Source organism: Callospermophilus lateralis, chromosome 14 (assembly GCF_048772815.1).
Source record: "Callospermophilus lateralis isolate mCalLat2 chromosome 14, mCalLat2.hap1, whole genome shotgun sequence".
In the NCBI taxonomy this organism is placed as follows: domain Eukaryota; kingdom Metazoa; phylum Chordata; class Mammalia; order Rodentia; family Sciuridae; genus Callospermophilus; species Callospermophilus lateralis.
This window is the reverse complement of record NC_135318.1, coordinates 39366248-39394218: the sequence shown is the minus strand read 5'-3', so window position 1 is coordinate 39394218 and position 27971 is coordinate 39366248. Positions and strand designations below refer to the sequence as shown.

Here is a 27971-nt window from a genome sequence, read left to right as displayed (position 1 = left end):
TCTTTAATAAAAAAGGGTATGTAATGAAACACTATCTACTTTACATGTTGTGCCAAAAAAAATCAATGGAGAAAATTGGGTAGATAATTGATAATAATAGATAATTAATAACAATAAAGGACTATAGAAAAATAGAATTATAAGATGGTATTGCTTTCATTATTATCTGTCATTCTCAAAATAGATGGACAAATCATGCAGGGCTATCACAAGACAGTATTTAGTCCCTTTGTCTTCCCTTCATGTCTTTGTACTAAGACATTTTCTTCTAGCCTTTACTTCTTCTATCAACTTTGCTTTTGTTAAGTAAGTCCTTAAAACAGCAATAGTGACAATCTTATTTGGCCATATCTATTTTATCCTCATTTTTTTCTCCATTTTATAGAACTCCTATTATTAGTAGGATGCAAATTATTCACTCAGGCTGGATGGTGTTTTATAAGGAAATGCAACTCCAGCACTGAGTTGGGATAATTTACATTTAGCAGTACCTCTGGACCCCAAATGATACATATACCTTGCTTTAAATGATGTGTTAACTTATAAACTCTGCCCAGGAGCCTGAGGCAAAGCAGCGTCATACCCCCTTATAGAACAGGTCAGTGAAGGTATGTGTAACTGAAACTGGGCTCACCAAAGCTGCAAAGTAGCATTGCATAGATAAGAGCTTGTTTTTAGTGGTAACTAGCAGACCTTATAATGCATGCCAGGTGTGGTACCCACTGCTCTCCAATCCACCCAGTCATTAAAACGTTGCTGAGAGCACATTTCTCTCCAATAGAATTTTCCTAGGGGCTCTATCCAGGTGCAGGAAATAGTTAGGAGGACCACATATGCATTTGCATTAAAATTAGATTCTAATTTGCATATCATTTACATACTCCTACATAGACTGTGCCATCTATTCTTAGGGAGATTTTAGCAAAACATTATTTATTGCCACCATTAAGTCTGACACTTCTTGAATTTTCTCCTTTATTTTCATCCTCATCTAATCTTTGACCTGGAGTTTAAATATACAAAGATGATGCAGAGAGAGAGAAAAAAAATGCTTCCTGCTGGATAGTATAAAGAACAGATATAAAGCATATTTCAAGGAAATTCTCATCTGTGGATCCAAACTATTTTTCTTTTTTTTGGGGGGGGGGAGATGGAGAAGTAGATTTGAGATATTTTTTAATGGAGAAAAAGAGATTTAAAATATTACTATTATAAGTTTATTAACTAAAAACACTTGATGGAGTGATTCATTTATTTATTTAACAAGTATTTATTGAACACCATAATGTTCAAGGACTTTATGTGGTACTGGGCATATAGTAGTGAACAAAACATTTTTTTTTAATTGCCTGCTTTTATAATTTATGTCCTAATTACTGTGTTGAGAGGTGGCAGCAAACAAATAAGTGAGTGGTATACAGAAAGTTTCAGCTATTAGTTCTAAGGATAAAGGGAGGAAAGGGGGACAAGGAAAGTAGAATATTGTGACAGGGAGACTACATACACTTCCAGTAAAGATCTAAAAAAGAGATGAGGAAGTTATCCAAGTTATGAGACGCTATCCAAGGGAACAATAGTGTGTTTGGGAATTCTAGGAAGATCTTATCAAAATGCAAGATCTTGGGCTTATCCCCTAAAGATCTGATCTTGGAGGTCTTGGGTGGTTATTTAAATTTTATTAATTATTCCCAGAGATTCTAATGGTCCTCACTTGTGAAACACTGATCAGCTGTGACAGTATAAGCAGCTATCTCCTCAATTTTGTGAAATATCAGTAATGACAGGAGATTTTCATTGTATCTTGAGATACTCCATTTCTGAATGTGCCCTTTTAGAAATAAAGTTATTAGTGCACACAAAGTTAACTAAATTTGTTGAGAATAAATTTAGAAATATATGCTTAGTTTATATATTTAGTACAGATCTTAAAATGTCTGGTGTCTTATATACTTAATGCCATGGCATAGTATTGTAGTATGGTCCCACACAGATGGAATCTAAGATCCAATTTCAGTTTTAAAATAATGAGAGAAAATGTGAAATGTCTTCATCCATCCATAAGAAAGTTTGATTATAGTTTAAATGATATTCTCTAGAAATATGGATTTCTTTGCTAAGATTCTGGCTAAACACTTATGTTCTTTCCTTCTACCATTCATTATGTTAATCATGTAACAAAAAATTTTGAAACATTTCTAGATGGCCAGAAAACATGCTAGACACTGATTATCCAAGATGAATCATTCCAAATCCCTGGGGGAAAAATATATAGTCCTCTAATAAAGCTACTTGAAAATGCTAAGTGAAGGATTTATTATACTAAAAGGGGTGAAGAAGTGCTTATGAGAAGTAATTGAGGTGGGCTTGGAAAAGTGAATAGGTTGCTTCAGAAAAGACAAAAGTTGCTCAGGGTGGAGGTAGAAAGGTATGTAGAAGTGGAGGTGGTCAGAAAGGGCACTGCAGGCAGAGAGAACAGAGGCAAAGACGTGATGTCCTGAATTGCATGCACATCCAAAGAAAGGTGATTGGTTTTTATAACAAGATATACCATATATTCTCATCACTTTATTTCCTTGCAGAACATCAATAAATTCATGCATGTTCCTGAAGCAAAACATGATTTTCTTTCAAACACAATTGCAAGCCTCCAGCAAAGCTAATGGAATAGTAGGGAGGAAGGGAAAGTTTAACAGATTAAATTTTATTAACTCCATAGCCCAATTTATCTTAGGCTGAGAACTCATGATAATATTAATGGTTTCACTAGCAAACCACTGAAGCTCCAAATCTCATCTTTAATGTCGATGCTGAACTATTTAATAATTATTCATGATTTTACCTTGGGAGACAGACAGTTCATTTCTTTAGGCAGCAGTGTCTTCTGTACAGGGTACAGTGAAATTGCATGGTGGTTAGATGGCTTGAGAGGCCTCATCAAAGATGCATGTTCTCTCCAAGTTTTTCCATCTTTCAGGGCCTAGTTCAAGTTCTATCTGTTCCTGAAAGATTTCCCAAACTACTTCTGTGTATATTGATTTTTCTCTTCTCTGTGCTCTCAGTGAATAATTTATCAGATTGTTGATGTACTATCTTTCATTGTCTACTTTTTCAAATAATAAAAAAGAAACAAATGTTTATTGTGCAGAAAAATTATGCTAGTTTTTGTAAGGAATAAAATTAATAGAAGAAATTATTCCTGTTCTTAAAGATCTGTGGTCTCCTGGGAAGCGGGAGAGAAAATCAACATGAGGGATCTTGATTTAAAGATTTAAAACATTTTCAAGAAAAGAGATTATGTCATACTGGAGGATATTTCTAACAGCTAAATGAATGATTTGGACAAATACTATCCAAACAAATTTTAATGATAGAGGGCAGAGAGCAGTTGAAATTGGAACATAAGAGACAGTTTTCACAAAGGAGATGAAACTTTAGTTTGATCTTAAAACGTGGATGAGATATAGATGAGAATGTGGCGATGTTACACTCCTAAGGAAGGGAAAGCTTTGTTCACCAAGGCCGGAAGGACCCTGATTTCTTCTTCTCTCAAGGTATTAACCAAGAGTTTAATAATATAACTTTTCACTTGTTCAGTATCAACAATTGATAGTGTTTTCTCCTCATCTCCAATCCTACCTTTCCTCTCTGTAAACATAGGCACAGAGTGTCCAGTGCAAAAGCTATGACTCACAACTTCATTTCTAAGTTTCTATTGTTTGTTAAACTTAAAGAGATGTGGAAACCTTTTGTTGACATGTAATATATGTAAATTTACTTACCAGACTATTGCCATCCCCAGGAGACATATCCTCTAAATAGTACTTTTAATTAATGAATCCAGATAGAATGGATTCATCCATAGCAAATGAGGAGTCTTGGCCCCTGCAAGTATGGAAGCTAACGAAAATACCTCTTCCTTATCCACCTTCTAATTTCCTTGTTATAGTTCTTGAAATTGCCTTTCCTTTGAGTCTTGAATTAATCTAATCTAGAAAGCATAAAGTCTATATTTTCAAAAGTAATTTTTAGTTTTTTGTTGTTGTTGTTACTGTTGTTTTGTTTTGTCTGCCAAAATACAGAAAACTTCTTAAAGGTATAGGAGCTTTTTTTTTTTGATCAATCATTCTTTCTTTCTTCTCTCTGTTCTACCAATCAAAGGGAAAAACAATATTTTTTTTTCTTTAAAAGTATCTCTCTTCAGCTGCTTCAACTATGAAACTTCTTATTTTCTCCTATCCTCACCACCTTTTGGCCAACCCTACAATCTCAAAGTTCTATGATAATTACAGAAAAGTCTGAGTCAATTGCATAGTGGTTTCCATGTCAATCACTACTTAAATAATATCCCTGTCTGACTTTCCCTGAAGAGACAGAGAATCCTCTTGTTTTTGAGTTAATTCACGTAGTATCGGGGATAGTCATAAGAAAGAAGAAGTAGGCATTCACCAAACGGTTGATTTCAAGTTTCCATCATGAGAAAACAAAAGAGGATCATACGCATATTGGGCAGAGCTGCAGGCCTGGCCACATGTGCCACCTTGAAGTGGGAGTGAGAGGTCTTATCCTTTTGTGTGTGGCCCTGAACTGGGTGGTGGTACTTATTTACAGCTCTTGTGGCTGTGTCTCCATAATTAGAAAGGGACCAGCTGAACCAGAAGTTTCTCCTCTAATTACTTCTGTGATTTAACATTTGAATCTCTTTCTTTTCTATGTTCTTATACTCTTTCCATTTCCATAAATATTCACAATCCCATCCCATTACTTATCTTGAAGCCTGTTTCAAAATGTGGATGGAGTTTAATTGGTGAGCAAAAACATAGATTAGTGTAAACACCTATGTCCCAGGAGTCACATGACTTCAAGTTCAGATTCATGACTACCTGAAAATCTTGACAGAGTCACCAACCTTTTCATTTATGAGTTGCAGTTAAAAATACTTGTCCTGCTTCCTGAGGTATTCTGAGGTAGGATTGAAAATATGTAAACACAAGCATTTAGAAATATTAACACAACCAAAACAAAACCTTTATCTAGATGTTAGTCATTATAGACACAAACCCAAATATCTTTACTTGAGAGTGTCAAGTTACATAATAAAGTACTTCCCCTTTTTATTTTGCATCATGGAAGAGATCTCTACCTGAAGTACTGATGAACAAGCACACACCGTAGCTGAGGAAATGATGGGTGCTTGAAGAACTATAATGGGAAAATGTGAAGTTTCTCTATGATTTTCAGAGACTGTTGTCATTTGTTATGCTTTTAGTTTTATACAATTAACCAAAAAGCATTAAGTTTTTCAATGTGCACTTTTTTGAAGGTTAAATGAAAGAGAAAAAAAGATGGGTATCTCTCATTCAGAGGCTCAGAAGTTGACAAGATGTCACATCTACAAAGCACCAGGCTCCAGAAAGGTAGGCAGTATTTCCCAAATCATGGCCACAGATAGATACCACTGGTGCTTTGTAGCCTAAAATTAATATTTTGTTGCCTCTAACAACAAATTTAACTAAGAGGCTTATATTCTAAGTTTGTGACCAAAGCCCAAGTCTTTGTCTCCTCTCCCTCATGAAATCCCTAAGAAAATGAGAGCAAATGAGTAATTCTGTAGGAATGAATATAATAGGGCAAGATGAAACGAAAGAAGATTTTAATATATCTTTGACAGAAAGAAAATATTCAGCCTGATACCAGATTAAATAAAAGTAATGAAGTTATACCTAATGCAGATGTATCTACCTAGCAGAATGCCAGCGTATCTGAGGTTCAGAGTGAACAGGTTGAAACTGACTACAGAGGGGAAAGGAATGAGGGTAGTAGCACAGTGTTTACCCTTCAGGACAGCTGCACCCTGCCCACTGCATCCTGGCAAATGAAAAACTGCCCAGTCATTCACACTGTTAAAAACCTGTTATCAATGTGTTTTGTGTATTTGCTGAGATTAGAAGGAATACAATAAATTTGAAACTTTTAGAACAGGCAGCCATGAAGATTCAAAAAGGAAAGGATCCAGGGGCAAAAAAAAAAAAAAAAAAAAATCTTGATATTATAATGTAAAGAGAAACATCTCGGATATTTTAGTTCCTGATGATGTGACCAAGAGTCTTTACAATGCTTGCCTATGCCTTTTACTTGAATCTCATAATAACTTCATTTTCTGAGAAAGAAATCTGATTTTTTTTTGTAAAAAACAAAAAACAAAAAACAAAAACAAAAAAACAAGTAAGTGATTTGTTGATGGTCAAGATTGGTAAGCAGAGTATCTTGGGGTAGAATCCATGTTTAATAGACTATGCACCCATCTTCAGTCCTATCAATACCCATGTATCCTTGAGCAAGTTACTTCTTAAGCCTCATTCCCTTAACTATAAAGGGTTGGAATAATTGGGTCACCTACTTCATGGCACTGTTGAAAGAGTTAAATAAAACAATGGTGTGAAACATGTGGCTGACACTGAGCTCTTGTATGTTAGTCATTATTTGCTGACTTCTATATGGTTTTCTTTATGATTGGATCAGATCCAACTCTAGCTTAGAACAATAGTAACTCTTCTTTACAAAACCATAAAATAAGGATTTTTAGATTACCAAAAATGTTTTCTCAAGTGTATCAATATATAAACATTTTCTGTGTATATTTATTTGGTTGACTTATTCATATAAATATCCATCTAACTTGCTTAACTCTAAACAGTACATGTGCTTGTGTATGTGTATAAAATGTTGCTCAGTATGTGTATGTATGTGTAGACTAGAGTTAAGCTAACTGGATAGAAAAATAACATGAACATAAAGATTAATTTTATTCGGGGACATTGTTGTACTTGACCATGGAAGAAACAATGGTTGAATATATTTTCTATGGCTCCTCTCCTTCATGGAGGCTATAGGGTGAAAGAGCAAAGCTTACGAAGATAATGCAAGTGTGTTAAGGGAACAAGGGAATTATTAGGAGCAAGGTTTTATGAGTACTATATGTTCTCCCAATACATTTCTGCCCTTTTCCAATTTGTAAGGGATTTTAAAATAAGAAAATAACTTACATTTCAAAACAACTGGTTTTATTTGGAGACAGTAGATTCTAAACAACATATGCTATTCTTTTAAGCTATATATATATATATATATTTTTTTTTTTTTGCTGTGTGTGTGTGTGTGTGTGTGTGTGTGTGTGTATTTACCTGACCTCTCATGAAATACTGGAAATTGTTTACCTCTTTGACATAAAGCTTAGGATGTAGTTTGAAGGGAAAGCAAATTGTCAAAGCTGCTAGTAGTGCTGTGGGAAAGACACAGAGTGGCTGCATCTCTTCTGGGATAGAGAGAGCATCTGGCCAAGAACTCAGATTTTGACTGTGTCCATCCTGTCCTCCTCTTAGAGCTGCCTCTGGACACCACCCAGGGCAATGGGCAGAGTCAAAGACATGGGCAATGAAAAGCCTTTGTTCTTTCTCACTGTTGTGTATTTGTCGGGTTAGGGATCATACTCCAGAAGCAGTTGTAAGAAAAATCATGCCAAGGGAAGAAACTTTTTTATCCTTAAGCCCAAGGAAGAAGCTCAGTGAAACTGGAAAACTCTAGATTTTTTATAGTCAAGCTAGTGCCTGGATAGGATCAAAGTCTGTCTTTTTATCCTTGTTACCTTAGCCGGAAAGGTAAGACTAACTAAAGAAGGAAAACCCTAGATATGTTGTGATTTTTACTCAAAGTTGTCCTTGAATTTGGCCTTCCCTGTATTAATTCTTAATATTTATGTTTTTTGGATTGAGGGGGCAGAGTAGGGAGCTATGAACAGGTTTATCTAAATAGCACAAGATCAGGGAGTGGCTTTCCTCTTTATACTTCTTTATTTTCCAACATCTTCTGTGTCTCAAGTTGTGTATATGGGCCCAACATAAAAGTTTGGTTTGGTGAGTCCCTTAGTCTATCTGGGATAATACTGAATACTGTAGACTGGATTTTTTATAAATAATAGGGATTTATTTTTCAAAGTTATGAAGGCTGAGAAATCCCAAATCAAGGCAACTGTAGATTGTGTCTGATGAAGCCCACTTTTTGGTACATAGATGGCAACTTCTCAATGTCTCCTCACAGTGGATGGTGGAAGGGGTTTTACTGCATTCCTGATGGCTCTGGCCTCGTGACCTCATCACCCCCCAAGTGTGCCATCCCTAATACCATTGCATTTGAAACTGGTGTGTGTGTGTGTGTGTCAGGGGAAATATATTTTCATTCTTTAGCAGTGAGATTTTAGATATAGATATATAGTCAAGCACATCTCATGGATCTAACTCTCCATCTCTCAAAACTTAAACATTTCCATTCCAATCCTTTAAATTTCCATTTATCAAAATCATATCATGTAAACAAGTTGCCAACTGCACTACTTATATAAAATTCTTTCACCCTTCTTTTAAGAATAGCTAATAAACCAGGCAGGGTGGCACATGCCTGTAATCCCAGCAGCTCCGTAGGCTGAGGCAGGAGGATCTTGAGTTCAAAGCCAACCTCAACAACTGCAAGGCACTAAGCAACTCAGTAAGACCCTGTTTCTAAATAAAATATAAAATAGGGCTTGGGATGTGCCTCAGTTTTCAAGTGCCCCTGAGTTCAATTTCTGGTACCCACAAAATAAATAAATAAAACATAAGAATTACCCAGCAACAAAGAGGAAACAACACATATATTATTGCCTGACTAAAATATTTGAGACAAAAAATTTTCCTTTCTGTGCTGTTTTATATTTTAACAAATAAAGATTTTCTGCCTTTACCCTTAACAACAAATTTTCCTCTTGATTTCTGTTCAATGTTGTATTTCTTCCAGTGTGCTCTAAACCTGCGTGGCGAGCAGTGTCTGCATAAACTAGGTCAGTCATGTTCATTTCCAAGTAGGGGTCAGGGTTTTTGGATCCATTTCTTTTAATTTCAAATAAAGTAGTAGAGGAAGTATTTTCTTCCCCACTGGAAAGCACCTAAAGTAGAATTTGCTACTCTTCCATATCATTTCCTCTGGGTAGCTAGAGAAAGTTAATTCTCTGGCTTAAACCAGATAATATAATCAGGAAACATTTGAGAACCAGGTAGAGCATCTTCATGATATATTGGTTTTCTTTTTAATTTTAGGACCACATCTAAGAGTTATTAGATACAGTTGTTTAAACTTAGGTTATTAAGTGAGCAAAAATGTCATGCATATTCAACTATGTAAGTTAAAATTTAGATGTGTATGGAGACCAGAGATATGAGAATGACGTAAATGTAAAATTAGATTGTAATGATCAAATACCTCCTTTCTCTAACTCACCTGACAAATCAAAAATCAAGTCAGCAAACATTTATTGGTTGCCTGCTGTGTTCCATATATTATCTGGGAGCTCTGCATTATGCAGCCTATCATTTTAGTGTTGGGCTTTGTACAACGTCTCTACATGTTTGATATATGTATGTTAAACCTTCATTTGTTTAGACCCTCATAGGAATTTTGAATTGAAATCAAAGCTAAATGACATTTAAAATAGATTATAAAGAAAATATTTGGCTTAGAATCTTCTTAACGTTGTATATATTTAAAAAACTATAAATAATCAAGGAACTGATTGAGTCTTTCACTCAATACCTATTTACTTAGTATATGGTAGGTACCATAGATAGAACAGCCAGATAAGGTCCTGCCCTTGTGAAAAAACTAAAATTTACTTCTGGATTATCCAATAAGGTGGGACAGCACAAAATTGCCAAGCAATGACAACCATTGTACCGACAAAAAACTGTTCCCACAGTGAAATGTTTCGCTAATGGACTGATAGTATTCTTTCAATTAATTTAAATGGAAGAATTTTGTGTTAGTAACTTTTAAGTGTGGCAGAGAATGGAGTCTATAATCTTCTTCTTGTAGATTGAGATGCTGATGAACAAAAGTATTGAATGACTAACCCCTCAGTTATGGCAGGGGAAATAAAGTTCATTGAACCTCCAGTTAGGAGGATTTCATAAGCAACCTTTAAATTTCTCTTGACCCATATACAAGAAATAACTTTTTGTTGCAAACACATGCAAAATATTCATGAATAAAATTTTGTACTTATCGCATACAATATGATCTAACATTTTCTGCCCTATGTATTCTAATTTTTTAAAAAATGCTGATAGCTTCTCAATTTTTTGAATGTCTTGAAAGGATTTTTGCATCACTGGGAAAGAATATGGAGAAAAAGAGTAGTACAAATAACAGTGTATCTACTGTCTCCCCAAACCCTACCCAAACAAACAAACTAATAGAAATAAGACAATGATAGTATCAGAGAAGACAAAAAGTCAACTAGGAAAATTTGATTATTTCTTAGCTGTCCCAAATATTTACATATAATATGATAATATAGATATTGATGAAATAGAAAATAAGAGGTTGGAAGAACAGGGTGAAGGATTATAAAAGAAAGCCAAGTTTCTATTTTTTTTAAAGGAGGAAGTCAATAGATAATTCTTTTTCTTAATAGATAATTCTCAAAAGTGAAAATCAATAAACAGTAAAATAAGCAGATTATTTAGGAGATGAAAGTAAATACCTGAAAGGGCTCAGAGGTGAAGGTGGCTGCTGCAGGAGATAAGAGATGTGTGTGCAGCCCAGGGGACGGGGGTGTGTGACCTGGAACTTCTTGGTGTTATATGCCTTTGAGTCTTTGTTCCAATGTAAGTTTTTATAAAAATACGAATTTAATAACAACAGCAACAAATAATATGACAGAGAAATATCACTTCACAGTGCCAACAGTAACAAAAATATTTGTGACCGCCATGAAAAAAAATATGTGGTATGTGAAAAAATTGGCAAAATTTTACCAGAAGGATAAAATATATAAGCTAATGAAGAAACATCATATTCCTGAGTAGGAAAACTAAATACCCTTATGAAGTCCACTCTTTAGTTTATTTATCGTTTTAAAACAGTATTGATTAAAATATTATGGGAAGTTTTGAACATTTTGGTGATACGTTATTAACCTGTGGAATAAATAGAGTATTTTGAAAAAAAGTGCAATGCGGAGGAATTTTCTTTTTTGAATATTAAGAGTTATGGTTGAACCAGAACAGTCAAGACCGTTCAATGGAAAGTGACTGCTAGCTTTGAAGAAATTCAAAGTTTATATAAGGACTTAAATAATTCTTTTAAACACCAAAAATCATTGTCAAAAGTCTGATATTTAAAATATTAGGGCAAATCATGATATTTTATAAAGTTCATTTTCAAGGGATTACGTGATTAAAATGTTTAAAACTGAAAATGTTTGGGAAAAGATAAGAAACATTTGAATTGATTATACAATTAGGATAATAGAAACTGGTGGAAACTATCCCACCACAAAGATTAATAGGTTGCACTATGTGAAAAGAAAGACTTTTGAAAGTCAAAACAACAAAACACTCTGTATTTACTCAGTTTATCAGAACTGACTTTAGGGTGACCAGGTAGGGATTGCTTATTATGGTGGTGAATCCAGGTCCATCAGTGATGTGCCCTTTATTCCAGCACCGTCCCTGTCCTTGCCCATCCCACCCAGAGCTAGGTATCTCTCATCCTCTCAATTAACACACATATTTTAAAAATAGGTTTATTTCTGTTCATTTGGGCATTAGTACCAACCATCTATTGCTGTAGACAGCTATGGGGAAGTGGTAGGGTGTTGGCAGGGATTATCCCAAGAAGAGACTTAACCTTCTTTTCGTTTCCATTCTTACCCTCTTCATCAAGACCCTCCCTGGACGTCACCTGGGCAGGTGCAACTTCTGCTTACTTTCCCTCTGGTTTTTCTGAGCTGTGGTTTTCTTCAGTTTGTTTCAGTTATCAGCATGCCTCCATCTATTTTGGATATTAAAAAATCTGTGGTCCCCTTATGTTCTTATTCTATTGCCCCTTTTACAACTGTAGCATCATTTTAGTGGGAACTCAAAAGAGAAGGAGAAAGACATGGGTATTCAGTCAATAAGCTGCAGCCAGTAGTGTTTTAATCAATGTTGTTTGAGTATTTGATTTAAAGTGAAAGTACAGCATTTAAAATAAAATGTCAAACAATGAAGTGATTGTAATAGAAATGAGCATTTCGTAAAGAAAATTTTTGATAAATTGGTGTCAGAAACACTAATAATTCAGTGGAAAAAGAAAGAAGCTGAAGAAATTCAAATAAGTATATGGAAATATTGAAAATCTTATTAATAAGCAAATAAATGTAAGTTTGCATAGGAACAAAGTATGCTTTTACATGTATTAAACAATACTGGTTGCAACCCTCTAAATAAATCTCACCATCCACAAGCCATTATTAATTTGATTAGTAAAAAGGAGTTAAATATGTTTGAATTTTATGTTGATGGGAAAATAAATAAGACAGTTTCTTTCTTTGTGTCTATTTTATTATGATTTTATTAATAAACACATTACTATTTCCTTGGAATATACATAATGTTGTGTAAGCAATTATAAATAATCCTAATTCTTTCCTGGGACATGTCGCTTAAGACATGCAACATTTGTTCTTATTCTGACTTCATTAAACACCTATTTCAGTGTTTCTCATCAACTGTCTTCCAAATTATTTTCATGATACATTATTTTCAATTTTTTTTTTGGTTTATTTTCTTAGGATCTAGCATATTGCTAGGGTGTTCAAAGGTGTGTATTGAATAAGTGAATGGAAGGATGAAGAGCTTTGCTATGTTTTGTTGGGTGAACTGCATAGTAAATTTGCCTTTAAAAAAAATAGGACTGGATAAAATAGAGAGAAAACTTTTGGAGGAAAAGTATGAGCCCAGGCTTGGAGATAGGAAGGAGCACCAGCCTTTGTATCTACAGATACACACACACACACACACACACACACACACACACACACGGCACTGAGGGGGGTCCAAGGACTGAAATTGAAGATTGAGTAGGTGAAGGATCAGAATATAATAAAAATGATATCTGAGGCAGGGGAAAAAAGGTAACAATAAGGAAGATAAATGCAACAAGAGAAGAGAGAGAACATTAAACCTAGATATATTCCCATTGCAATGATCAATTCTGATTTTCCTATATTTAAAACTCCAGCCTCCTGGAGGCTTTCAGTGGCTATGTGATGAAGCTGCTTCATCTTTTGTTACATAGCTATTACCATCAGAACTAGCAGAGTAACATTCACTGGTGTATAAAAGATTTTAGAGAAAAAAGCTTCATATATTTAGTTAGGATCAGTAGTTAGAAAAGCACTCTTTAGCCTTCTTATCATACGTTTTCTTAATACTACTTAACAAAACTTATAATTTATTTTTGTCATTTCTTAATTTTTTCCTGTTACCTAATTACATGGTAAGCTTCATGATGTCAAAAAATTGACTAATATTCACTATAATTAATCCTCGGAAATAAATACAGTCCTTAGCACATAGTCGTTGTACGATACTGAAAAATTAGTGAATGGATTGTGCGCGCACACACACACACACACACACAAAAGAACTTGGACACTGTCTATAAATAAGATTGTGTGCAAATCTTTTGTTTTGAATTCAGCTGGAAAGCAAACAGTGTCACACTGAGCAAACACAACAGAAACTTTGATAAGTGATTAAAGCAAGCCAGAACACAAATTGTCTATTGTAGCATTTGCTGAATGGCTTAAGGGGCTGCCAGCAAATCCATTAGAAACCCTGCTTATCTTCCATAAAGATGAGGAAAATATTGCTTCAGGCTGAAATGTTTCTTTAGAAGACATTATCTGGAAAATGAATGCTTTTTCCAATTAATAACTACGTAGCGACATTGAAAAAATGTCATAAATTCAGCATGTGATATACATGTCCCTGCTTATTTCTAGTCTATATTTCTATTTTCAATAAAGAGTCTTGCTGTGTTCTATAGAAAAGTCCTTATTCCATGACCATTTGTTGATGAAGTAATCTTTTTGTTATTTAATATCGTAATTAATATTAGAAGAGTACAAATGAAGGCATCATAATCAAGAGGTAAAAAAGCAAAACAAAACAGTGCTTTGGAGGGAGGTACATTAGCTTTGAATCCCAGTTGTATGATTTGAAGCAAGTTATTATCCTCTCAAATTTCAGTTTCTTTTTCAGAAAAAAAAATGGAAGTAATAAAGCAGTTTGGAAATGTTGGGCATAAACTATGAAACCAATCTATTGAAGAAGGTATAAAGATAATATTAAATTTCTTTTTCTTTCTTTCTTTCTTTTTGGACAATACTCAGGGTTGAACCTCCTGCATGTGAGGCAGGTGAGGCAGGTGTTGTGCCACTGAGCTACTCCCCAGCTATTTTAAATCTTATTTGAGACAGGATCTCACTAAATTGCCTAGGCTGGCCTTCTGAGCCTCCTTAGTAGGTGGGCTTGCAGGAGCGCATCATAGCTCCCAGCTCCATTTATTTTTAATTAGGGAGAAAGTCATGGTCTATGAAAAGAGGGCAAGGACTTGGTGTTTCCTTAGTATTTCCGTTAATAGGCATATTGTTGATGTTATTTCATTTATTCTTTTTCTTTACTTCTAGAAATCCTGTTAGACCTAGAGTTCATTTCCTCACTCTATCTCCTACATCAATGAACATCCACACCTATTAATCTTTTTTTTTAACATATTTAAAAATCTTGGGGAAAGAGAGGGGGAAAAGTGCTGGGGAATAATATTGACCAAATTATACTGTTATATTGTGTCTAAATAGAATATGTAACAACAAATCATCCTTATGCACAGCTATAAAAATGTGGAAAAAAATTAAAAGTCTTCATCTTTTGCTCTCTCAATTCTGCTCCCCCGGCCTGTCCCCCCAATATCTAGTACTGGTTGAGCTACTGGCTCTTTGGCTGTCACTAGCCTGCTTAATTTGTTAAATGAGGTTGAAGCTTCAATTATACAATGATTTATTTCTAAAAGTTTCCTTTAATTTTCAAGTCTGCTTTACATTCAGACTCATCTTTTAAAGCAAATAGTTTAAAATAGACTGATTCCATAAGCTTTTAAAATCAGCTGCTCTCTGAACTTCCTAGTGTATTAATTCTCTGCTTTTATGTTTGTTTTCTTGAATTTTGGCTGGCTGATTTCTGTTCATGCTTTGTAAGGTTTGAGTTCAAATTTGTTTTAATCCAGGCTTTTGTTGTTTGAAGAAGTCTCATGTGGTTTGGAGTGTGACATTTCCTGCCCAGTACCTTTGTATTTATATTTTGAATATTAGTCTTTTGGTTTTGGATTTCTGAAACCACAAAGTTGGCATAACTATGAAGTTTTAGATTTGCTCCAGCTGTGATTTTTTTTTAATAGTTCTTAGTGCAGAGTTGGTTTTTGATTGTTTATTAACCTGTTTGAGGAAGGTAAAAATGCTTCCAGTCCTTCTCCAGATGGGTGGAGCCTTGTACCTTGGTAGTGCTACTTCCAAAGAATAAACAAAGCCAAAGTGTCACACTTCATCTTTGTAGGGTCTGACCTGCAGAGCTGGCCTTGACCTTGGCTGAGTGTAACTATTATCACTCACCCCACATAGGCACACATAAGTGGGTTACATGGGACCTCCTTGTGTTTACCAATTGAATATTTTACTTATGTTACTATAAACTCTTCTATTCATTACTTTATGCAGAGTCTCCCCATAGACAAAACAGTGTATGGTTTTTACAATATCTATAATTTGTAAAACATTTTGACATTAACTAAAAAAGTAGTGATTCTTTGATCTCAAACCTTAAAATAATTTGTGCTAGTGTTAAGAACCATACCAAAAATGAATTAAAATGATTTGACTTACATCATTCTTTAAAAGACATATTATTCAAGACATGATAGAAATTTGGGAGCAAAAAGTGACCACCCACCAAAGAATCATTCAACAGTATTTCTGCATCACCAATAATTTTTTTTCTTAAATTTGTCTCATTTTTTTCAACCTCATGTATCAATATTTGGATTATGAATTATATAGTCTTTATCCCAAATAATTAATCCAAATTAAAGGGAAAGGGAAAACCATTGATATTATCCTGCCAGGGACTTTTTTAAAGGAACCTTAAATGTAAAAGCACATTTCCTGTTGGGATGTAATTCTGATGTTGCATGCACCTAAAGGAATAAAACCCCAGAAAACACAATATTCAAAGGGGAAGAATACCTTAGCAAACTAGAAATCTCAAGTTTGGTAATTAATAGTAATATTACTGAAATGAGGGGAAAATTTGGGATCCTGATATTTGCTAACATTCGGTGACAAATAATAAGGAATTCCTTATTCCTATGAGCAAAGTCTTCTATTGTGATGAAAGTCATCAAAAAACTTAATATCTATATACTCATGAATCTTGATACTGAAATATTTAGCACAACTTAGACAGTTTCACATAATTTTGACCATAATGAAAACAGAAACTCTAGCTTAAAAGACATTTACCTAAAAGGAAACTAAATTCATAAGTTCAAAAAGCAGATATTAATAGGAGTTTAACCTTAAATATTACAGATTGAGTTGAACAAAAAAATAAGAGTGTAGTTTTTAGACAGCAAATGAGGAAAAGCCAAGGCAAGAATTCTTCCTATACTCACGTCTATAATCTTATTAAAAAATTCAGAGATTTGGTATCAAAATTAAAGTATTCCATTGAAATAATGAAAATATGCAACCCCAATGCTTTCTGTCTAGGTAATTACTGATATTAACATTCTGTCAATGCTGATTTGAAAATAATTTGTATAGTTATTTTGGAGAATAAGTGATAGTACTTAGTGAAGCTAAGTATGTCTATCCTGTAGGGCCTATAGTTCCCCTCCTAGCAATTTATACTTCAGATAAACTCTCACAGAAAGCATAAGTAACATTTATCAGTAAGATAGGAAGCCAACTTGGTAGACATTCTAAGGAAACACAAGTAAAATCTGTGGCACCCTGAATGAAATACTGTATATAATTGAACAAAAATTAGACATACTTATAGCAACAAGGTTGGGCTTCCAAAACACTGCTGAGTGCATTCTGTTTCATAGAAGAAAATACAGCGAAAAATATCACAAGTAAACATGAAATGTAAGACGAACATAAAAAGTCAATATAAAATTTATATGTAACCATGTATGCAAATAAGCATAGGAAAGTTGGAGATAAATATACTGAAGATCAAAACTCCTAACAAAGAAACAGGATTCAGAATTAAAGGAAAAGGGAAAATTGTACACAAGCTCAGATTAAGACAATAGTATGTACTAAATTGATATATATATATAAATATCAGGTTAGGACTGAGGAGACATTCAGTATACAAAAGTCATTAAAATAAGGCCTACTTCTGGGTGATGTGACACAGACCTATAATCCTGGAGATGGGAGGCTGAGGCAGGAGGATCTCAAGTTTAAGGCCAGCCTCAGGAACTTAGTAAGACCCTGTCTCAAAAGATTAAAAGGGCTGGAGATATAGCTCAGTGGTAAAGCATCCCTGAGTTCAATCCTAGTACCAAAAACAAACAAACAGAAATAGTAGAAAATACTGTTCTTTAATAAGATAATCACCAAAATCAATGTGACTTAAGCCAGCTAAAAATAAATGCAAATTTGTGCATGCACTCATTTTTAACATTTCTATTTATTCTATATTTGGTAACATACACACATACTACATAATAATGCAGGGAGTAGAGATGGAACATACCTGAACCACCCTCTTCAAGGAATGGCAAAGTTTTTTTAAAAAAATTAATTAATTAATTTTAATTAGGTATACATGACAGCAGAGTGCATTTTGATTCATTGTACACAATTGCAGCACAACTTTACATTTCTATGGTTGTACACCATGTAGCACCACACCATATGTGCAGTCATACGTGTACCTAGGGTGATGATGTCCATTTCATTCTACCATCTTTCCTGCCCGCATGCACCCTCCCTCCCCTTTGCCCAGTCAGAGTTCCTCCATTTTTCCCATGCCTCCCCACCTCAGCATCCACTCATCAGAGAAAGCATTTGGCCTTTGATTTTTGGGGATTGGCTTACTTTGCTTAGCATGATATTCACCAGCTCAATGCATTTACCTCCAAATGCCATAATTTTATTCTCTTTTGATGCTGAGTAATATTGCATTGTGTACATATACCACAGTTTCTTTATCCATTCATCTGTTGAAGGGCATCTGTGTTGGTTGCAGTTTAGCTGTTGTGAATTGAGGTGCTATTAACGTTGATGTGGCTGTGTTACTATAGTATGCTGATTTTAAGTCTTTTGTAAATACAGTTATCTCATACTAAACAGAATGCCAAAAACATACAGTGGAGAAAAGATAGCCTCTCCAACAATGTGGTGCTGGGAGAACTGGAAATCCATAGGCAACAAAATGAAAATAAACCCCTATCTCTCACCATGAACAAAACTCAACTCAAACTGGATCAAGGACCTAGGAATTAGTCCAGAGGCCCTGCGCCTAAGAGAGGAAAAAGTAGGTCCAAATCTTCTTCATGTTGGATTAGGCCCCCACTTCCTTAACAAGACTTCTAAACTGTAAGAAAGAAAATCAGGAATTAATAAATGGGATGGACTCAAACTAAAAAGCTTCTTCTCAGCAAAAGAAACAAGCAATGAAAGTGAACAGAGAGCCTACATTTATATAAAGAACTAAAAAAAAAAAAAAACACTAAGAAAACAAAAACCCAATCAATAAATGGGATAAGGAGTTAAACAGACACATCTCAGAAGAAGATATACATTCGATCAACAAATATATGAAAAAATGTTCAACATTTCTAGCAATTAGAGAAATGCAACTTAAAACTACTTCAAGATATTATCTCAATCCAGTCAGAATGGCAGCTATTATGAAGACAAACAACAATAAGTGTTGGTGAGGATGTAGGGAAAAAGGTACACTCATACACTGCTGGTGGGACTGCAAATTGGTGCAACCAATCAGGAAAGCAGTATGGTGCTTCCTTAGAAAATTTGGAATCTAACCACCATCTTACCCAGCTATCCCATTCCTTGTTCTATACTCAATGGGATGACAAAGTTTTAATAAGAGATTAAACTATTATTGAAACCAAATATATTTCACATCAAAATTAAAGGAAAAATGACAGCAAAAAACTTTTTCAAAATTTTGGCAAGTGCTACATTTTACAATATAAATAACCTAATGAGAACTCTCTGCACTTAATGTTGCATCCTGTATAAAAACTTGCAGATATACTTCTCTACAGTCAGCACCCAGTCTCTGGAAAATATCAAGGTAAAAATGGCTGGAGGTGCTTTGAATACAAAAGTGCTCCTCCAAAATGAAGTGAAGGTCCTAAATATTCAAAGTCCCGTTTTTCAACCATTTTATGTTTCTTCTTTAGATTTTGATGATTTTTGATTGAAAAAAATATTTTCATCAGTTATGGTTGAACCCACCTATAACCCCAGCAACTCAGGAGACTGAGGCAGGAGGATCACAAGTTTGAGGCCAGCCTCAGTGACTTAGTCAGGTTTTGTCTCAAAATTAAAAAAAAAAAAAAATAAAGGGCTGTGGTGTAGCTCAATGGTAGAGAGCCCCCAGGTTCAATCCTCAGTACCAGAAAAAAGAAAAAAAAAAAAACAACCAACCCCATCCCCAGAATTATAAGTATTTAATTGATATGGATGTTTACTTTAAATTTCTAGCATTCGAAATAAGGGATAGAATAATATTTAAATAAGGTCTTGCAGGGCAGTGGTGCATGCCTGTAATCCCAGCAGCTCAGGAGGCTGAGACAGGAGGATCCAGAGTTCAAAGCCAGCCTCAGCAACAGGGATGTGCTTAGCAACTCAGTGGGACTTTCTCTCTCTCTCTCTAAATAAAATACAAAATAGAGCTGGGGGTGTGGCTCAGTGGATGAATGCCCATGAGTTCAATCCAAAAATAAATAAATAAATAAGGTCTTAGGATAGAGTTTCAAAAGTCATAAGATCTGAAAATCATTGTCCTCTTCAAAGAGAAAAGTGAAAGTAAAGAAGGCCAGGGTAGACGGAATATGAATGAAAAGCTTCTAGGATGCTTCACACATGTCAAGTGATTTTTTTTTTCACTTGAATTTTGAGACCAAATTATTTTGAGTAGTTGCCTGAGAAATTGTCATCATCTTAGAACACCCAGAAAAAAAGAGAGGAAACATGGCAAATGAATCTCTTACTCTTTGGGCTGACTGGAATTAGAAACAACACTGAAGAATATTTTTTTTCTTTAATTTGGACGTTGGAGAGCACTCAATATGTTCTATCATTTTATATAGAAGAACACATCTGTTTAAGATATATATTTTAAAATTTAATGAGTTGAGGTCAGATTGGACATAGAGAAATATTTTTGTCCAAGACACATGAAGTATTTTTAGAATCATCTTTTCCAGCCAGGTGCAGTAGCCAGTCCTATCGTCCCAGAGGCTCTGGAGGCTGAGACAGGAGGATCCTGAATTCAATGCCAGCCTCAGCAACTTAGCAAGACCCTATCTTAATAAGCTGTAAGATGGGCTGGGGATGCCTCTGGGTTCAATCCCCAGTATTAGGGAAGAGAGAGAGAGAGAGAGAGAGAGAGAGAGAGAGAGAGAGAGAGAGAGAGAAAGAGAGAGAAAGAGAGAGAAAGAGAAAGAGAATATGAATATCTTCTCTCCCTGAGCTGCCATTCTTCCTGGCATACAACCATGATCTCCCTTATGACTCTCCCTGGTGCTAAAGCCAGGCCCATTCAGTAGCAGACAATTGAAGTGATTGTCCAACCTGCCTCCAAGAGATAATCAGGACTCAATCCCATCATGCCCCTCTGCCCAACTCCTTCACTCTAAAAGCACAAGATTCAAGCAAAGATCATCCTTCATTACCTGGACTCCAGGTAGCTCTGTGCAACCTCTGCTCTGACCCAATCTAATGTCCAAACTTGACACTTTAACTTTTTTCTCCATAAACCAGGGTTTGTCATTAATAAATTTTTTACCCCCACATCCTCTTCTGTAAGGCTCAACTTCCCCTCTCTCTACAATTCCAATCTGGCTCTCCTTTGAGGGCCCTGCTCGTCCTTGAAGTACTCTCAAATGGTTTTCTCTTACCCCATGTGACGCGGGACTCAGAGTTTGAGTAGGTATCCTCCTTGCTCTCTGATGCTCTTCTTGGGCAATGTCTCCCACTTTCCTCACACGCCAGCTCCCTTGCAGTGCGCAGGAGCAGATGATTCCTCATGAACCTCCCTGCTATCCTTTGGGTAATAGCTCCCATTGACAATTTTAGTACTTGCCCAGTTGTCCTTCACCACTACTTCTGTCATTATAATTTATGATTTCAAGATCCACAACTACTATCTCTCATGTCCTAGATCTACTCACCGCCAAAGATCTTGGCTTCTAACCCATATCAGCTACCCATTTCTGTGATCAGACCAAAGATATTGCCATTTTCAATAAATGCATTCTTTATATACTCTCTGTTTCAAGCATCTCAGGGCAAACTGCCCCCTCCATGGTACACTCCTCCATTTTTGCTCCTCTGTTGGATTCTCCAATCCATTGGTGTTCACATTACCTTTTTCCATTACTCATGTCCTCACATTCTTTTAACTTGAATTTGCTTCAATAGGTCAGTCACAGTCATCACTATCCGCTTTGCTTCTCTTCTCTCCCTCTGTCACACCAACTTGACAAGACCTCGACCTTGACTAAAGTCAACTTTCACCTTACTTAGTACCTGTAAAAAGGCTGGAGAATGAGAAATATTCCTGCTGGCTAATTTAACTTTAAATTCATGACCACCAATCTTGAAGGATCATGAGGGTTGTCTGGAAATATTCTCTTTCCCAAGTCAATTCACTCTCTTACTTTCCAAGACCACTATTACACAGCTTCCATCTCAATCCTTAAACTTTAGACAGTCCCCTTCTGTTCTCAGCTAATGTATTTGCATCATGTTTCCACAATAAAATAAATATGATAAGAAGGGAATTCCTATATAGTTCAAGCATTAAAACTACCTATTGATGTTATTCCAGCTGCAAGGATGTTTCCTGCTCCTACTTAAGGTACATCGCTCCACTTATGCAGTGAAGGACCCCTTCCTCTGAACCATTCAGGACATTCCTAACTTCTCCTATTTAATCATTCACATTAGTGTATAAATATGCTGCTGTGTATCCTGTTTTTTAAAATCTTGTTTGCACATCTTTATTCAAATATCACCCCACTTTTCTGCTTCCTTTTAAACCAAATGTTCTCCAAAATGTTTTCTGTACTCCTGTTTCCATGTTCCCTCTTTTATTTTCTCTTGAACTGACTCCTTTCAGAATTTGTTCCCCTTCATGCACTAAATATTTTGCTGTTGTCAGCACATGAACCTCATATTGCCAAAGTTCATTGCTTCATTTTTAATCCACATTTTATTTGATCTCTTAATAGCAAAGGCCATGCCTGGTCACTGCTTCTTAAAGTACTTTCTTCATTTTCCCTCCAGGACAGTATTCTCTGTCTTATTTCCTTTCTTTTAGTGGTTCCTTTTCCATCTCCTTTGGTGAACCTTCTCATCCTCACAACCTCTCAACACCAAAGATGAAAGCTCAGTTCTCAGACTTTTTTCTATCTTCTCCCCATGTGCTCATCTAATCCAGTTGCTTTAAATTTCATTTCAGCCCTGATCCTTCCCATGAAATGCAGACTCATGTTCCATCCTCACATTCAGATTTATGATAGACATCTCAAATTACCTGACATCTTGATTTTTATTCTCTTTTTTTCCTCCAGCCATCCCTATTTCAGTAAATAGAACTGTCATTCACATAGTAGCTTAGGAATCATCCTGATTCTTCTCCTACTCTCACAGACTTGATTTTCCTCTAAAAATCCCAATTCGACTTATGTGTGTGTTCTCCCTTGGACATGCAAGTCAGGGTCGAGTTGCTTGACATGCCTTCTTGATACCTTGAACCACTACAAGCTTTATGACTGCTCTTCATCCTTTCACTTTTGTAAGAAGCCAGAGTGTTTCTTTAAGAAGTACAATTCCATAGAGTGCCTTCCAGGCCCCAAATCCTCCCAAACCCTCCCAGCTCACTCAGCATAAAATGCAAATTTCTTGACAGCACATTAAGGCTCTGAATCCTTTATTTAAGTTGCCTACTTTTTCTTCTCTTGTCCCTTACACTCACCCCTGAGCTCACTGCACCATCCATGCTGGAACATTGTCTCTTTGATAAGCCCTTTTCTGACTACGTGTGTGTGTGTGTGTGTGTGTGTGTGTGTGTGTGTGTGTGTGTGTGTAGTGCTGGGGATTGAATCCAGGGCCTTGTGCATGTGGGATTGAATCCAGGGCCTTGTGCATGTGAAGCAAACACTCTACCAACTGAGCCATATCCCCAGATCTTTACTTTACACTTTAAGTAAAAGAAAGCCTTATATCTTCCACGTATCTTTTGATCGTGCTTCCACCTTACTTTATAGCCTTCAAATCCCCTTGATTTTTATTTATTATGTCTCCTCCAATTAAATAGAAGGTTTTGATTTAATTTAAGGTTTGATTAAATATAAGCTTCATGAGGCAAGATCTTGGTTCATGTTATTTGAAGTTATCCATTAAAAGATTAAACAGCACCTTGCATATAAAAGGAACTCAATAATTTTTTTTCCATTCATAAGTGAATAAATCCAGGAAGAGAATTGAGCAGAATGCAAAATAAACACAGAAAAAGGTTGTTGAAAAGTAAGCATTTTTGCAGTTGTTTCTTATGGTAAAAATAAATAAGAATGGTATTGAAGTCTTTAAAAGGAAAGCAAAATATGACCTTGGACTTTTAGGTATAGAAAATGAGACATTGAGAGCCTATACAGAGGAAAAAAAGGACCTTGTAGTCAGTCACAAGTTAGAAAATTTTAGAAAGACCATTTGAAATTAATACTGACAATATATATTTGAAAAAGACATGGATTTGTCCTATATAGTCTTTAGGACACATGAAAGGAATAGAGTAATTATTCAGAGGAGTGAACATTGATATCTATGTTGAGATTTCTTTTTTCACCTGTATGACTCATGGCATATTAATACAGGTGTATAACTCCAGTAAATTCCTTTTCACTAGCATTTGCCCGAGATGTTTTTTCTAACCTTTTGCTTTTGGTCGTTTTGTATCCTAAGAGTTAAAATGCATCCCTTGTAGGTTGTATAGCAGATGCTTTGAGGGCTCCATCTATGTTCTCTTGAAGAAAAGAGAAGTTGTGTGCAGCCAGCTCTTCTAACAGCCAACAGTTGCATCTTTTTTTAGAGGGCTGCCCTCAGGCTATAGCCACACACCTAGCGCATGAATGCAGCTGTCAGGAAGTGCCTGGGAATTAACATCCCTGAGAGGCAGGCTTTGTAAGAACTTTAGGTAACTTAAGGTCCATAGTAACCAAATGAGATGGATAAGCATATGCTGAGTTATGAGTCGGCATTCTAAGTGAGATATATTTGGTTCCGAGCCCACACTCTTAAGGCTAGCTCAGTGTTTGGCACAAAAGATTCTCAACAAATGCCAATTTACTACTTCCAATTTAAAAATGTAAAATAATAAATGAAATCATGTTGCAGTTATTCTTAGTCTAAAGTTCGAAGATGAACCATTCTCAATGTCATATCCACTATAATTTTTTGAAGAGAAAAGAAAAACTAGCAATTCAATAGCACTTTGGAAGACCACATCTTTTTTTTTTTTTTTTTTTTTTTTACCATTTATTATTTATTTATTTATTTATTTTTATTTTATTTATTTTTTTAATTTTATTTGTTGTTCAAAACATTACAAAGCTCATGGCATATCATCTTCCATACATTTGATTCAAGTGGGTTATCAACTCCCATTTTTACCCCAAATACAGGTTGCAGAATCACATCGGTTGCACATCCACATTTTTACATAATACCATATTAATGACTGTTGTATTCTGCTACCTTTCCTATCCCCTACTATCCTCCCTCCCCTTCCCTCTCCTCTTCCCTCTCTACCCCATCTGCTGTGGTTTAATTCTCTCCCTTTTTTTCCCCTTTCCCCTCATAAACTCTTATATGTAATTTTATGTAACACTGAGGGTCTCCTTCCATTTCCATACAGTTTCCCTTCTCTCTCCCTCTCTCCCACCCCACTCGTCTCTATTAAATGTTAATCTTTTCCTCATGCTCTTCTTCCCTGTTCTGATCTTGGTTGCTCTCTTTATATCAAAGAAGACATTTGGAATTTGTTTTTTAAGGATTGGCTAGCTTCACTTAGCATTATCTGCTCTAATGCCATCCATTTCCCTGCAAAATCCATGATTTTGTCGTTTTTTAGTGCTACGTAATACTCCATTGTGTATAGATGCCACAGTTTTTTAATTCATTCATCTATTGAAGGGCATCTAGGTTGATTCCAAAGTCTAGCTATTGTGAATTGTGCTGCTATGATCATTGAAGTGGCAGTATCCCTATAGTATGCTCTTTTGAGGTCCTCAGGGAATAGACCGAGAAGGGCGATAGCTGGGTCAAATGGTGGTGCCATTCCCAGCTTTCCTAGGTATCTCCATACTGCTTTCCATATTGGCCGCACCATTTTGCAGTCCCACCAGCAATGTACAAGTGTACCCTTTTCCCCACATCCTCGCCGGCACTTATTGTTACTTGACTTCATAATGGCTGCCAATCTTACTGGAGTGAGATGGTATCTTAGGGTGGTTTTGATTTGCATTGGAAGACCACATCTTAATGTTATCATTAGAGGTATGTCTGATGGAGTCCCTATGATTGATTAGAACACTGTACACAGAAAGGAGCATGTGCTATTCAGGTGCTCTGAAAGATATACTGTGAGATCATCTATTAGTTAGTTTTTATTTATTTTTGCCATAGAAAGTTCAATAGCAATGCCAACACGTCCTCCATGGGGGAAAAAAGAAATAAATAAAGCAAAAAAAAAAAAGGCCAGAAATGATAAACAATGTAGCAATGAAGCCAGTAATGTCAGATAATGCATTAAGTGGTGGGGGAGGAATATGGAAGAACTATTGTCTTATTTTTAATACTTATGAATTTTAAGTGCTGAAATTAGGTGGTTCTGCCTTTCTTCTAACTCAAAAGGATTAGCAAAAATACATGCAAACACAGTGGTCTCAGTAACTAGCTTCATTTTTAGCAGAAATAATGGTAAGGAGAAGGGGATTCAAATATACATCTGCGTGTGTATATATATATATATATATATATATATATATATATATATATATATATATATATATATATACATACATACATACATACATAAATGTGAAATGAAAGAATACAGATGAGGTTGAAGAAGAAATTGGTGCATTCAATGCATGTACAGAAATGAGCAAATATTTAAATCCGATTATGTGGAATCTTTTCTGTGATACTATTTCTTTCAGAAGAGAATCATGAATTACAGTCTTATCATGGAGCCTTCATACAAGATAATCTCACTTCCAAGTCCCTTTTACTGTCAAGGTGGGCTCTGTTATTCATTACTTGGCCTTCAGGAGGTGTTGAATTTTTAAAAAAAATTTTTATGCCAAGTGTGAATGAGAAAAGGTGTGAATTAGTTCTCCTACTGTATCTAAAACCAAGAGTGTGCGAGTTCTTTGTGAGATTGCTCTGCCAGAAAATCAGAATGTATTCCAGTGTCTGAGATTTTGTCTCTTTGCTATGGAGTAATGAGGCCAATCAAAAAGACTAACTGGTTCCTGATGTCTGGGCTAGAGCAGAGGCAGGGTATAAACATGCCAATGGCACATAATATTACAATACATTGGAGGAACTGTGCTATTTTAAAAGTAGCGCTGCAATTGGGCATTATGGTGCATGCCTGTAATCCCAGCAATTTGGGAGGCTGAGGCAGGAGGGTCACAAGTTCAAAGTCAGCCTCAGCAATTTAGCCAAATCCTAAGCTACTTATTGAAACCCTTTCTGAAAATAAAGAAAGCTGAGGATGTAGCTCAGGGAATGGTTAAACACCCCTGGTTTCAATCTCTGGTCATAAAAAAAAAAAAAAAGTGGCTTTGGAAATATTGGACATCCCTGTTAAAGAAAGAATACCCTTGATCTGAATAGACAACCACTATACTTAGAGCAGGGATTTTGTGCTCAGTAGTTCAGAGGCCTCCAGGTCAACTAAAATCTGTGCCAAAAGGAGTGGTGTCTCTCATCTGCACACAAATTTACTAAATCAAGAATTCCAGCTGAAATATTTCTGCCTTCATCTGCAGATCATGAAAAATATGCCGGGGATCAGCAACACCCTTGTAAACTATACTGCTACCAGAATAAAAAGTACAAAAAACCTGTTTATATTGGGGAAAATATAGGATAAAGATGCTGACATTAGCAAAAGCACATATCTGTCAAGTTCGTGGGAATCTCCCTTCAGTGGATGCAAAGCTGAAAATGTGTTTGACCACTTGATAAGAATCAAGCCCCTGATAATACCACAAGGACTTCCAACGGAGCAGAACATGACTCCCACATGTCTTAAGAGCACCGAGGAATTAGTATTGTAGAGGCATCTAAAACCTGTGGAGCAGGAATTAATGAAGTCCTGATGCCACAGCAGCTTCCTATTAAAAATGCAAATAATTTTTATTTAAAGATGGTGAGAAGTTACTTTTATTAAAATATATTTAGCCATTTTCATTGACTAACAACAACAATAACAACCCCCCCCACAGATCCTGAAAAAGTTTTGTTATATTTAATATTTAGAACTATTGTAAATGGACTTTTTATAATTTTAATTTATAATAATTAATTACTTTTATATCTTAGCACAATTAGTTTTTGTTTTCTTTGTGTACTGTAGCCATGCTAAACTCATTTATTAGTTCTAGAAATATTTTTGCTGATTCTTTTAGGTTTTCTTTGTAAAAACTCATCCATGAAAAGAAAGTGTTTTATTTCTTCCCCTTCCTCCTCTCTTCCTCCTCCTCCTCCTCCTCCTCCTCCA

At 35.5% G+C, this 27971-nt stretch overlaps 1 pseudogene; it reads left to right on the top strand.

Moving 5' to 3' along the window:
- LOC143379970 (large ribosomal subunit protein uL30m pseudogene) overlaps positions 1-27570 on the top strand; it is a 47960-nt pseudogene extending 20390 nt beyond the window's left edge.
- Positions 27571-27971: the final 401 nt, after the last annotated feature.